Genomic DNA, 14,724 nt, shown 5'->3' with positions numbered 1-14,724 from the left:
CCGTGATACCTCCACAGTGATACTACAATACCTCCACGGTGATACTGTGATTCCTCCACAGTGATACCACAATACCTCCATGGTGATACCGTGATACCTCCCGAGTGATACCAAGGTACCGCCACAGTGATACTTTGAAACCGCACAGGGGATTACAGGTACAAACAGCTTGTAGAACTTTCGGGCATTATTGCTACTGATTGCAAGGTTTAGCTGTCAGAATGTGGGTTGACTTGCAAAATCGGTGTTACTACACTGTTTTTGGAGTAATTTACCTTTTTCCATCATCTTTTCCCTGATATAACAACCCAGCTAACAAGTAGAAGAATTCATCTGTGAAATTTGCCGGCCATGTGATAATTCTGCACTACCTCAGATGTGACATTCAGCATAAATCACTATGCGCATTCGATAACACAGGTTTCAATAGAGGCCAAAGTGTTTTTATTTGTATTTATCATTTCCTGATCCAGAGGGAAGCTGTGTCCATCTTCAGACATGGATTGCACCATCAGAAGACTTGGGTATCCATCCTTGTCAGCGTGACGTGTTCAGCGCTCCAGAGGGTCCTTTCCCTGGGGTAGGACGAGGCAGATCACACAAGGAGTGTCCTGGGGCTGGACCCTGTCCAGATAGGGACAAAAGAGAACTATATATGTATTAAACATGCTTTAAACTCAAAGAAAAGGCATAAAAACTATAAACAACCTCACAATGTAATAACAGGTCAACGTTGACTAATTTAATGATACTGTTAAGGACCGGAATGACGGTCCATTCATTAGGTTACAGAAAGGAGCAAACATTGACAAAGCCAATCAATCTAGCACTTAGCGTAGCTGCAGTCACCTTAAGTAATTACTAGATGCTGTGTTCAAGTCAGATATCACAGTGTCAAGTCTTGAACAGGTCTGCAGTCCTTCAGGACTTTACAAGTTGTTGCTTTTATGCCTGAAGCAACAGCTTAACAAGTCTATCACAAAGCTGTAATACCTCATGTTCTTACTTAGTTTCCCATGCTAAACATGTCCTCCACAAAGTTGAGTGTGTGGCTTCAACATAAAAATGTACATGTCCACTTTTTCTGCTCTGATAAATTGTTCTTGTTTTCTAAAAGATAAGTACAATATGCCACTGCTGGTGAATGCTTTGAGTCAATATCACAACTTTCAATAACCGTCTTCATTACTATGGAGCACTTTCAAAGACAACTTTGTATACATAGGTACCAGCAATCCCTGGCTAAGTCAAGTGCCTTTCACCGTATAGTAGGGCAGCTGTTTTTTGGAGTGACGCTATAGCTATGTCCCAGTAACGTGGCCGCTGCCGTTTGCTGTAGTCAGAAGCAGGAAATCTTAAAATCTTAAGCCAAATGGATAAAGATATTTGGTGAAGAAGAGTATAAATATATACGATTGTCCCTGGGTAATATTTATACATATTAATAATTCAGCATCTGTCACCACTGTGTAGTTATAGTTAAGTCTGCATATCTGTACGAAAGACCTTTTTTGTTTTACTAAGAACTTTGACTTTGTTTGACAAATAATGCTTGGCAGTTCGGGCTGGACTGTTCCCATGAGGCACAGGGTCAGACTGATTTGCATATGGCCATGTCTGAACTGGGGTGGCAGAGTTGGATAAAGAATGATGATGGATTAAACCCAGATCTGTTGACTGGGTGTGAGTGTTTGATTGGTTCAGATGCTCCGTCCATCACCACCCCCTTTTGTACCGCTTTGTTCGCCATAAGTCGGCAGGGTATGCTTAGATGTGAGTCCCTTGCTCACTTTGCCACTGGATTCAAGCAAGCCTGGCTGAAGACGGCGGAAATGCCAGAAACCGGTCCTCGGAAGCTTGTTTCCGGTCCAGGGAAGGCATGGCTTGGCAGTTCGGGCTGGACTGTTCCCATGATGCACAGGGTCAGACTGATTTGCATCTGGTCATGTCTGAACTGGGGTGGCAGAGTGGGCTAAAGAACGGTGATGGATTAAACCCAGATCTGTTGACTGGGTGTGAGTGTTTGATTGGTTCAGATGCTCCATCCATCACCACCCCCTTTTGCACCGCTTTGTTCGCCATAAGTTGGCAGGGTATGCTCAGATGTGAGTCCCTTGCTCACTTTGCCACTGGATTCAAGCAAGCCTGGCTGAAGACGTCTGTAATGCCAGAAACCGGTCCTAGGAAGCTTGATTCCGGTCCAGGGAAGGCATGGCTTGGCAGTTCGGGCTGGACTGTTCCCATGTTGCACAGGGTCAGACTGATTTGCATCTGGCCATGTCAGAACTGGGGTGGCAGAGTGGGCTAAAGAACGGTGATGGATTAAACCCAGATCTGTTGACTGGGTGTGAGTGTTTGATTGGTTCAGATGCTACGTCCATCACCACCCCCTTTTGTACCGCTTTGTTCGCCATAAGTTGGCAGGGTATGCTCAGACGTGAGTCCCTTGCTCACTTTGCCACTGGATTCAAGCAAGCCGGGCTGAAGACGGTTGAAATGCCAGAAACCGATCCAAGGAAGCTTGTTTCCGGCCCAGGGAAGGCATGGCTTGGCAGTTCGGGCTGGACTGTTCCCATGAGTCAAAGGATCAGACTGATTTGCATATAGCCATGTCTGAACTGGGGTGGCAGAGTGGGCTAAAGAACGGTGATGGATTAAACCCAGATCTGTTGACTGGGTGTGAGTGTTTGATTGGTTCAGATACTCCGTCCATCACCACCCCCTTTTGTACCGCTTTGTTCACCATAAGTTGGCAGGGTATGCTCAGACGTGTGTCCCTTGCTCACTTTGCCACTGGATTCAAGCAAGCCTGGCTGAAGACGGCTGTAATGCCAGAAACCGTCAGATGCTGGATGATTAATATGTATATATTACCCAGTGACAATCATATATATTTATACTCGTCTTCACCAAATATCTTTATCCAACAGTAGTTTCAGGAGCATTATTGCCTCAAGAGATACGCTCAGGTAGAAACGGCCCCATCGCGTTTCTGCTCTGACCAAGCCTTGATCATGGGTAAGTGTCTCTGTATTTAAATTACCACGTGTTTTTAAAGACGCTGGTCAATTTACGTCACAGAGTGCACAATTGAAAACAGGAAGGTAAAAATCTAAGTATATTTAACTTTAAAATCCGATGTCTAAGATGCTGCTCCCCTTTATTTCCCTTCATACTGTTCAATGAGCTGTCGTTAGTTAACAAATCTGTTCTATTATGCTTTTGCAGGCGCTATCAGTATTTCCAGCCAGCCAGTGGAAATCCTCAGTCTCGCTTCCCTTGCCAGCTTTCACATCGGTTTTCATTACGTGAAGTCCTGTCGTTTTTCGGTCAAAGCTGGCGGGTCAGGCTCCTTTAATTATTGCAAAGAACTTTCTCCATGAACCCGGTCTCATACCCTGAAAAGGCGGGTCAGTGTTACGGGAACAAAGCCTCCCGTAAATACATCCAAACACACTCCTTCTCTCTTGGAAAGAGATTCGCTGTCAATTGAAGGAGCCTGACCCGCCTGACAAAGAACATCATCTTACGGGTTCACTTCATGGGCAATATTTTCATGAATAGGAGAGGAAGACTGGCATTTGTCAAAATGTTTGCATCAGAGATCAATGTTAATAACTTCAATCAATCAATAAATCAATAAATCAATCAGTCATTTATATAGTGCAACACTATCAACCCTAAGGGTACCTAGGCACTGAGGTTGCTGTGTCAGCATAAAAAAAGCCAGGTCTGGAGTCACTTTTTGAAGTCTGCCAGGGAGTGTGCTGTTTGGAGGAGGAGGGGGTGGGTATTCTAGGCTTTGGTGGAAATGTAGGAGAAAGCACGGCCCCTGCTGTTGAGGTTCCGTGACGATTCGAACCCGTGTTTTCAATATTGTCGGAAACACAAAATATTGGTATCAGCGAACCGCAAATGATCCATTTAGCACATCCTGGTGTTTTCGCTATGCTACGAGCAAGAGCACTCCTGTTATGAACACATTTCTGATCTACTCATGGCGTCCATCTTAGATCATGGCAGCCATTTTGTGTTTCTTGCCCTCACATACGCAATAACCTCTGAATCATTTCATTTCGATTAAGGACACGTAGCCTTAGCCGGAGATTCACCTCTTTCATGACACGTGCACCTTAAACCAGATCACGCTGTAGCTACATGACTCGACAAAGGCTGCCTCCTCTGCCCGGGGCCAGTCCTGCTAAACTGGTCTTCGCGTCCATTGTCCCGATCATGATTAGGCGGCCGAAGCCGGTAGCCTTGCCCATTTACAACCCACAAACATCTCTTATCCCGCTTTTCTATCTTCCACACCTGGCTCCGTTCCTTTCTTTCTGAATCTTTATTAGGGGGAGGTAACGAAATTTACGATGAGGCGGTCCGGTTCTTGAATGCAATATTGACAAGGGATTGTGATGAACTAGTGGGAACCCCTCTTCGTAATGTTTGGCATCAGATATTATCAACGATTCCTGTGTAACGCCAAATATTTATTGTTTTAGACACAAAGGTTTTGAGAATGTATTACATGTAAAGAATTCGCCCCCAGCTTAAAAATTTGTATATAAGGAGCAACCCTCTTTGTACAAATTGAACAGGCTCCTAGACACTGCCCATGCGTAGTTTCTGTGACTTCTGTGTCCCTGCAGTAATAAACCTTTGGTCCTTGACGCCACCATCGAGAAGCCCGTGTTTCTGTTTATTTGTGCACCAAGACAGGTGGAACTCCGGGGTCTTTGGGTGTTGTTCCCTGACACCTCTGGACGGAACCAAAAAGTCCAGAACTCCAATTGTCGCCCAACGTGGGGCGACGTCATTTCGGTACCGGTCCAAAAGCCTGAAGAGTTCGAGAAGCTTCGTGTGAAGATTCCTGAGGGAGGCGCCCCACTTCATCGATCCCGGCATATCGCAAAAGTGGCCCGAAGTTCTCTTCCACGAGGGTTCCCGTTCAGGACGGCTGCAGTGGGCCGTTGCCTTGACCGTCGCCCTGTCTTGGACCTGAGGTGCAGTCCTTAGTACGGCGAAACGTGACGGGTTTCTCCTTGGTGACGTCTTCAGTGCCTCAGTTAAGTATTTAGTGGTTGCTAGTAGGTTACTTCGTGAGGGTTGTTAAAATCCTTTTTGGTTCTTGGTTTGGTTTGGTTTCGTAAGATTATCATTGGTTGTTCTGGTTACGATAATCTATTTGGTTTAGTTTGGGTATCGATACATCAGTTCGCTTTTGGTAGGCCTAACGTTCTTGGTTCAGGTGCACATATCTGTTTCGTGTTTTGTTTGTTTTGTGTTCCGGACTGAAAAATGGTAAGTCGGAGAAATTGTATGTTGTCGTGCTTTGGTTGCAACAGTGACTCACGATTGGAGGACTCATGTCTGGTTCCTCCGATTGGGACTCCCCTATATGACTTGTACTGTAAACATGGTGTGGGTCCTATATCTTATAATGAGGTGTGGATCCGCTACACTGAGAAAGATGGTGTCCTTAGTTGGCCACTGCATGGTAGTTTTGAACCCGAAATTCTTGACAATTTAGAAGCGAAATTGTTTAGGAAGAAAGCCCGGCCGGCAATGTTTGATTCTTTCCGTTACTGGCGAAAAGAATCCAAACAGAGAGAAATGAAAAGGTTAAAGAAGGAACAGAAAGAGCAAGAAGAGTTGACTCTGGAACAAGCGGCTAAGCAGCTGCAAGATAACGAGTGTGAGAAGGCCATAGAGGTAGCCATTAGAGAGCATAATTTGGCGATCGACAAGTGCTATCCTGCCTTGCCATCGAAAACAGCTAAGATACTAGAGGACCCCGAAAATGATCCTTTGTTGTCTTACTTGTTACGGTCACCTCCACCGTATGCACAGGGTGCTACGGCTCCACCTTTACCGAATGTTCAATTGCCGGTTGCTGGACAACCTGGTATTCCTGCTCCTGCCCCTCAGAATCAAGCTCCTGTACCTCCTGTGGTTAATGTGAATGTTCCTACGGCTCCTCCTCCTCTTGGGTTGCCGACTACTATACCCGTATCTGTCTCGCTTACACCTACTGCTCCACAAACTATTTTTTTCGATACTCCTACTGTTCCGCTATCTGTTCCTACCTCTACTGTGTTCTCTACGTCTGCGAGTGTGTTGACTCCACTTTCTGTTCGTCGAAGAATCACTGATTCTGTGTCTAATATGCTGTCTCCTTTCTATAAAACTTTAATCAAGACTCCTACTTCTGACTCTGTTCAAAGACGTAGTCAGCTTCCGAGTACTGAGGAACGGGGAATTTTAGATTCCACGGCTCTCAGATGGATTTCGAAGAGTAGGAGATATAGTACGAGAGATGTGCTAGATACAATTATGCAGTGGAAGGAACCAACACAACGGTATGTCTTTGATGAGATGTGCTCGCTGTTACGTGAGGAGATAGAAGAAGATGATGTTGAATCGAATCTAGAAGACTTAATTAAGGTTCAGAAAGAGTTTGCCGCAGGTATGATAGTAGGTGAAAATATAGAAGAAGCGATGGAACTGATTTTAAGTTATAGAAATGACCCATCACTTCGTTCACCAAGAGATTTAGAGAAAGGTAAGACGAAGCTAAGTCGCCAATATCCAATGAGGAAGGTTCCTCCGATTTGGCGCGATGCTGTACAAGCTGATAATGTCAATGGTATTGTAGCTGCTCCGGCCCAATTCCAAAGGGTATGGATACACATTCCGTGGAAGCGAGCCGAAGTGCTAGCAGTGAAACAGGCCTTGCCAGACCCGCGTAAGAACCCTGCTGGATACTATAAAGAACTGACGCAAACAGTTGAGGCTTGTATAATGAACTTAGCGGACATCGATATGTTATTTGGTAATGTAGTTCCGCAACCAATTTGGGCTAAAATTTGTAAAGAGAATCATCCAGTTGCCCTAGGTGGTGATTGGGCAGCTATTGTTGCAACGGATGGTCAGCAAACAGGTGGTGCAAAACCCGAACCCCTAATTGCTAATCTTCCAGGGAGGATAATAGACTTAATGAAGACTCTGATGCCCGCATTGCGTGTTAATTGGGACAAGTTGTCCGCATGCAGGCAGAAGAAAGACGAAAGTGTCTCTGACTTCTTCACGAGGTTCGAAGAGACTTTTGTAGATCATAGTGGTCAGGATATGAGTACAGAAGGAGGACAGAGACTGTTTGTCGATAAATTCGTGCATAATTTGTTACCTGAGTTATGCAATAAATTAAAGGATTCAGAGAGTGCGTGGGCTGTTTCTACAACTGCGCAAATACTTGCAACTGCACAGTATTATGAAAATAGGGATAAAGAAGAAAAAGAGAAATCAGACAAGAAAACGAAAGATTTAAAAACTAAAGTTCTTTTGCAACAGGCATATCCGCCTCGCACGAATCAGACTAATACGCAACAGAATTCGTATCAAAGAACAGACTATAGTTCACCGAGGCCTCAATATCAGTGGAACCAGTGTGCGTACTGTAAGAAAGAAGGTCACTACAAGAATGAGTGCCCGATCTTAGCGCAAAATAATGCAGCAGCAGCTCAGAGAGGTCGTGGTGGTTTTGTGCAGAATTCTAGAGGTCGAGGGCGAGGTGCTATGCCTCCACAGACGAATGATCGTCCTTCCAATCACTTTGATCAACGAAATGGCCAGTCTACTCAGCAAAATAGATCTCAACAGTATCTTGTTGAAGACTATTGTGAAGTAGATGAGGGATTTCAGCAAAATGGGTACTAGGACAGCCATGGACAGAGAGAGGGAGTAGTATCAGTTCCAGTGGATCAGAGTGGGCCTTATGTCGCAGTAGCAACATCAGGTGTAGTCGAACCGTTTCTGTTGGATACTGGTGCAGCAAAAAGTTCTATCATTCATGCGAAACTCCCTGGCGCACCTTTGTCCGGCTCAACAAATGTTTCTGTAGGTTTTTCAGGCGCCCCTGTTTACAATCCCATATCTGGTCCTTTGTCTATTTCTGTTGGACCGTGTCAATTGAAAGCACCCCTGATTTTGACAACGGATTGTAATGAAAATCTGCTTGGTTTAGACTTGTTAAAACGACTATATGCGACATTGTACTGTTCTCCGGAAGGAGTACAGCTTACATTGGGTAAAAGAATCACCTCTCCAATGTACTTGTCAATGGATGCACTCCCGCCAGAGCTGCGTTCACTCCCTGATTCTCTTTGGGCGACTGGTCCTAATGATGTAGGCCTCTTAGAAATACCACCCTATGTAGTAACTTTGAAATCAAATGTAAAATTTCCAAGAATTCCTCAATATAAAATATCTAGTGAAGGTGAGTGTGCACTTTTATTGATTGTGCAAGATTTGATTAAGAAAGGTGTGGTTGAGGAAACTAGAGGAAATGTTTGTAACAGTCCTGTATTACCGATTTTGAAACGAACTGATCCTACAAAGCCTCCAGTGTACAGGTTCGTCATCGACCTCAGAGAAGTTAATAAGATTGTGATCCCGCAGTTTCCTGTAGTTCCAGACATTACCGCTTTGTTAACATTGATTCCTGCTACAGCTACTTGGTTTTCAGTCATTGACCTGAAAAATGCCTTTTTCAGCATTCCGATAGCCAAGGAAAGCAGAGATATTTTCGGCTTCTGTCTAGGAGGTCGCAGTTTCAGATTTAAACGCGCTCCACAGGGCTACTGTGAAAGCCCATCTATTTACAGTCAAGCACTAAAAAGTCAGTTAGATTCCTTTGTCCTTCCTCCAGGCTCTGCTCTAGTGCAGTATGTAGACGATCTTTTAGTGGCTGCCGATGACAAGGAAACTTGCAAGGCAGCTACGATCTCGTTATTGCATCATTTGTCTAATTTGAATCACAAGGTATCACCTTCGAAAATGCAATACTGCTGCCAAGAAGTGACCTACCTAGGTCATCTCTTGTCAAAGGAGGGAAGGAAGTTGACCCCAAACTCCACTGTGGGTGCAATGGATGCGCAGGACTTGTTGATGGTTGATGGTTGATGTAGGATGGTCCTTGTTTGTGGAGAGTGTTGTAGTTGTGTGTGAGCATCTTGAACTAGTTTCTTTTCTGTTAAGGGATGTTTCTGAGGTGAGTAGAGAAGTGGGTATGCTTGGGGTGGTCCAGGATGAGTCTGTAAGCCACCTTCTGTATTGTCTTGAGTCTTCTGAGGAGCTGGATGGAGATAACGGTGTAGAGAGCATTGCCATAGTCAAGGTAGCTGGTGACAATGACCTGTGGGACAGTCTTTCTGCTGTTTACTGGAATCCATCTGAAGATTTGGCAGAGCAAGCAGAGGGTGTGTGGGCAGTAGTAGGCGACTATGTTGACTTGTCATTTTATGGTCAGTTGGCTGTACAAGATTATGCAGAGGTTGCGTGTGTGGACAGTCATGGTAGGTGTGGGTTTGAGTTCTTTTGGCCACCGGCTGTGGTCACATTTGGAGGTGTTAATTCCGAAGATCAGTACCTCAGTTTTCTCGGTGTTTAGTTTGAGGCAGCTGCCCCTAATCCAGTTGGCTATGTCAGTCACGGCGTTTCGGAAGTTGGCTCTGGTGTTAGAGGGGTCTTTGGTGAGTGAGAGGACAAGCTGAGTGTTATTGGCATAGAAAAAGATCTTTAGTCTGCGGGATCTGACAGTCAGAGTGGGGATCAGAGTGGATCTGAGGGAATATCCTTGGGCCACGTCACAGATGAGGTCTTTGGGAGCGGAGGTGAAAGGAGGTAGATGGGTGCTCTGGGCGTGTCCTGAGATGAATGAGATAATCCACTTGAGGGCGTGTTGTTGGAATCCCATGTTGTGGAGTCTGTCAATGAAGTTGGGGTAGGCGAGGGTGTGGAATGCTGAAGACAGGTCAACGAGGTTCAAGGCCACTATTTCGTCTTGGTCATGGATGTCGTCTGTTGCGGCGATGAGTGATGTCTCTGTGCCTTGCTTGGCCATGGAGCCTGTTCAGGATGCATCAAGTGGGTGGTATTGTTCCAGGCAGTTGGTGAGCTGTATGTTGATAGTCTTCTCAAGTACTTTGGCTGGGAATGGGAGTATGGATATCGTCAGGAAGTTCTTGAAGTCTCTGGGGTCAGCTGAGGGCTTCTTTAGGAGTTGTCAGATGTCTGCATGCTTCCATCCGTCTGGGAAGGCTGCTGTGAGGAGATTGGTCAGTTCAGGGCTGATTATGTTAGATCCAAGGCTGAAGAGATGATGAGGGCAGGGGTCGGTGGGCTCCCCAGAGTGGATGGAGGCAATAATGGTCCTATAGGTCTTGACGTTGAGTGGAGACCATGTTGTTATGGCTGGGCTGGGTTTCGCTGCTTACAAGAGGTTGTCAAGGGTGAGCAAGGTGGGATGGGGCTAAAGTTGTTGTAGATGTCGGCAAAGTTTCTGTGGAAATAGTCGGATAGGGAGTCACATAGTTGTTGGGAGGGATGTACCTAGTTTTCTGTGGCAGTCGGGTTAGATAATTCCTTGATGCTTTTGAAGAGTTCCTTGGTGCGGTTAACCGCGGCGTCAATGCGATCCATGATGGCTGCTATTTTGGCCTCCTTGATGTGATGGAGGTAGTCGCTGAGTACTGTTTTGTGTGTGACTCTGTCGGAGGGGTCCTTTGTGATGTGACATCGCTTCTCGAGTAGAATACAGTCATGTTTGGTGGTTTTGAGCTCTGGGGTATTCCAGCTGGCTTGTCTTGATGTTCTGTTGGTTTTTGCCATCTCCAGTTGGGCGACTTTGTCGGTGCACATGTTGATCCAAGTGGAGAAGTTGTGGATGGCCTGGTGGAGGTCGGCTGAAGTGTCGGGTGGTATGGTGCTGAGAGTCGGTGTCCATTGGCTCTGAGTTACTTTTCCCCAGCTGCTGTGGGAGGTGCTTTGGTGTTTAGTGATGGTGTGCTGGGCATTGGAGATGGTAAAAGGCAAGACTGTGTGTCTTCGGTTCAGGAGAGCTCAATGGTGTGGGTGAGTTTGATTATTTCACTGGAGGAGACAATGGTTTTGAGGGGGTTTCGGAAATGTGGGAGGGACAGGTGACTAGTTGGGTGAGTTCGATGTTGTTGAGGTTCTCCAGTAGGGATGGGGATTTGGTGTCCTTGGGGTCGTCGATGTGGGAGTTGAGGTCACCGAGCAGAGCGTAGTGGAGGAAGTCATAGGCAAGGGAGGCTATGAAGTTGGTGATGGTGTTGTAGATTACTGGTCGGGGTCCGGGTGTCTGTATGCAAGGGTGCCTCTTATGGTTGTCTTGGCGTAGGAAGTTAAAGTGCTCCAATGGCGTTGGATCATCATTTGTGGCAGAACATTGGATGAACTCCTTGCGTATTGTGGTGCTTCCTCCACCGTGGTTGTTGTGGCGGTCACAGTGTATCATCTTGTATCCATCGGGGGTGGCGATGGCAATGTCTGGATTAGAGGTTGCGTTGAGCCATGTCTCAGAGATGAAGGTGACGTCTGGGGTGAAGGTGGTAATGGCATTCCAAATTTCTGTGTCTTGTTTGCTAAGTGAGCGGGCATTGAGCAGGATGCAGTGCAGTGGTTCTGGGTTGTAGGTGGTCTTTGGGGAGGTAGTGTTGTTGAGTCCTGTGTGAGTAGGCGGTCTTGAGAGGAGGAAGAAGCAACAGTGTTGACAGATGAAGGGTCCTTCCGTGCAGAATAGGGAGGACGTGCAGCAGCTGTAGTCGTGGCATCCAGTTTTAAGGTCCGGAGCTTGTTGCTGGAGTAGCAGCAGATGGTGGGAGGACCAGGAATTCTGGCCCTGGGGATGGTCCAGGTGCAGAAGGGTGCAGATGGGCTTGCCTTTGGCACACCAGTGGCACACCTGTACTGCGACTTTCATTAAATTGGCCTCAGGGAGGACAGAAGGCCACTGAGGAGGCAGGAGTGGGGCAGAGCGGGAGTGTAAAAGCGGGTGCAGCGGAATGTGGGAAGAGGAGTGCAGAGCGAGATCGGCAAGGAGTCTGGGGGCTAGAAGCCTGGGGGAAGTCTGTTGGTTGCAGGCACTGGGCCCTGGAACCAGGGAAAGCGGTTTGCTGGCAGCGGGGCGGGATCCTGTGGCAGGAGCAGTCCAAGGACTGCAGCGGCAGTGGGGAGAGTTGGCAGACCGTCAAATAAACTTGAATTTACATTTCACTAAAAACATCATTAAAATGAAAGAAGAATTTCTAGATATAAAATTGACAGTTAAGGGAGACATACCGACCACCACACTGTATGGGAAACACAGTGCGGCTATTACCACATTAAATGCCATTAGTATTCACCCTACCGCGTTGAATATTTGAGGGCTCTGAGAATATGCAGCACAAAGGAAGATTATGAAAAAACAGAAACGGATATGATGACTAGATCTGAAACTAGAGGCAAGAAAACTTTAGAAGTAGCTAAAAATAAAGTGATGCAAAAGAGCGGAGAGGAAGTTCTTTTACAACTAGAAGGAAGAAAAGCTGTGAAGGAGGTAGTGGCAGATTTATTACCATGTTCAACACAGATCACATGAAAGTGAGAGCCGTTATGGGAAAACATTGGCTGTAAGCCAAGGAAACTTTAATCACATTTTGAAGAGCAAGATGGTTGGGGGACCTACTAGTTAGAAGAGATGTGAGAATGGAGATTCAATGCAGGTTGAAAGCGAAAGATGGATTTATGAACTGCAACAAATGCAAAGCTTGTGAAAATGGAGAAATAATTACAGATCTCAATATTCCAGGGAAAAGTAAACACAGAATTAGAGGACATTTTGAATGCTAGAGTGATTATGTTGTTTGTATATTGCAGTGCCCATATCCAAACACATACTTGGGAAGTAGTACTCTTCCACGGCACAAGTGTGTCTTGCAACATCTGTGAGCTATTAGAACTATGAAAAGAATCATTCATTAGCGAGGCACTTCCATTTCTTGCATGGTGGAGATAACAATGCATCGAGATATGGTGCGATTAATGATGTCTTGAAAAAGACATGAGGGGGAGACAGTGAAAGGTAGTTGAGCTGGCTGGAGTCCAAATACATATTTGCACTAGACAGTAAAGAATCTAGAGGCTTAAATTTAGACAAGGAATTGCATGAGCATGTGTAATTGCTATTCACTTAGTTGGTTATGGAAGAGCTATCATAAATGTAGTCTTCCATTCAGTCTTTTTAAAATAAATTCTGGAGCCAGATTCACAGAATTAATCTGAGACGAAAGTCTAATTTTACGACTTTTAGTATTTACAAAGGGCATTTACGAGTAGTAAAGTTAGACTTTTGGTCTAAGTTAGACTTTTGCCATCCAATGATCCACGGCTCTGAGACAACTGAAAATTGATGAGTTTCCAATGTCTTTGGGGCCTTACGGGGAAGGAGTATTTTCGTGTCATCTACATAGTTAAAGCAGTGAGGTAAAATTCATTGCTCAGTGCCTGTATTGACTTCATGCAGATTATGAAAAGTATGGACGAGATGATAGAGCCTTGAGCGACCCGTGCTTCTGTGAACTACGGTTTAGATGAGAAAGGGTGGTTAAGGATGACATTAGTTCTGTTGCGAAGGTAGGATGTGAACTAATCAAGAGAAGTTCCTTCTACACAAGGTTAATAGATCCTTTGTATCAGACTGTCATGGTCAACCATGTCAAAGAGAGTAGAAAGGTCCAAGAGAAGTAATGCAGCGACCCCATTCCGGTCAACTGTGTTCGTAACTGTTAGAAATGGGTGTTTCTGGTTGGCTAAGGCTTGTGCCAAAGTCAGGCAGAAACCACCATTCTAGTCAGGGCAAGGAATTCACCCGCCAAGATAACCCCGCAAATATTAAGACCATATCCTGGACTTAATATTTGCGGATCCACAATGGGTATCAATAGATGATATTAAGTGCCAGTTCTGGACAGACCACTTTCTGATTACGTTCTCTCTTTGCTCAGAGGATCACACCTCGCGGGAGGCTGGACTACCCCAAGCCAAGTTAAAGAGACCTTGGTCCCGAATTCTCAAAACCTCTCCACTGCCGAATATCTTAGGAAAGGACTTTAAGCTTGGCAACACAGCTGAAGAGAGCTACACTCTCTTCTGCCAGTCCATCTCGAGCTCGCTGGATAAGTTGGCACCCCTCCGGAAGTCACGAGGGAGGGTGAATCGAGCTAGCCCTTGGTATACGAGCGATTTACGCCAGCTTAAACTTGACTGTAAACGCGCAGAAAGGGCGTGGAGGAAACAGTACTTAGACTCGGAGAAAACTGTGTTCCGGACCGCTTTACAAAAATACAAGGCTCAGATCAAGATGGCTAAAGCGACCGATCTTGAATCCACCTTGAATCAGGCCCCAAACAAGGCACAGGCCCTCTTTAAGATCGTCAGGGACCTTGCCCACCCTACGTGTGTGGCCAACTCCGTCCCCACATCGCAAGCTCTTTGTGACTCACTTGCTGATGCCTTCGAGGAGAAAATCTGCAAAATCCTGGAGGGTTTGCAGGACCCAGTCAATTCCACCACTGGTTTGGGAGCTCCGGAGGCGATGGCCAGTCGACCCTTGCAGAGGGTTTCTCACCTCTGTTTGGAAGCTCCGGCCACGCCTTCCAGTCGACCCCGACCAGAGGACCAGGCCCTCAGCCTCGGAGCTCCGGCGATTTAGGCCAGTCGACCCCAGCTGAGTAGTTTTCCCCTTCCCTCTATGGAGAAGTTTGGCAGCCTGGCTCTTACGATCTCATCTGGCTCGCCTCTTGATCCTCTTCCTCCAAAACTTTGGAGGGTGTTTCAGGAGGAAGTCTTCCAGCCTTTGCATTCCATCTGCTGCCAGTCGTT

General features: G+C 46.1%; 1 protein-coding gene across 5 annotated transcripts in view; it reads right to left on the bottom strand.

Moving 5' to 3' along the window:
- Positions 1-421: 421 nt before the first annotated feature.
- Positions 422-14,724, bottom strand: part of LOC147725239 (lymphocyte antigen 6E-like) — a 104,284-nt gene continuing 89,981 nt past the window's right edge. For 4 of the 5 annotated variants that reach the window (XM_086967144.1, XM_086967142.1, XM_086967143.1 and 1 more), the window contains exon 4: positions 422-624. The gene's annotated coding sequence lies outside the window, so the exon portion shown is untranslated. Of the gene's footprint in view, positions 650-14,724 lie in introns of all 5 variants that reach the window. The other variant, XM_086967145.1, reaches the window with a different exon arrangement.

This window comes from Lissotriton vulgaris, chromosome 4_1, assembly GCF_964263255.1.
Source record: "Lissotriton vulgaris chromosome 4_1, aLisVul1.2, whole genome shotgun sequence".
NCBI lineage: Eukaryota > Metazoa > Chordata > Amphibia > Caudata > Salamandridae > Lissotriton > Lissotriton vulgaris.
The sequence above is the reverse complement of the archived record's forward strand: the minus strand, read 5'-3'. Positions and strand labels throughout refer to the sequence as shown.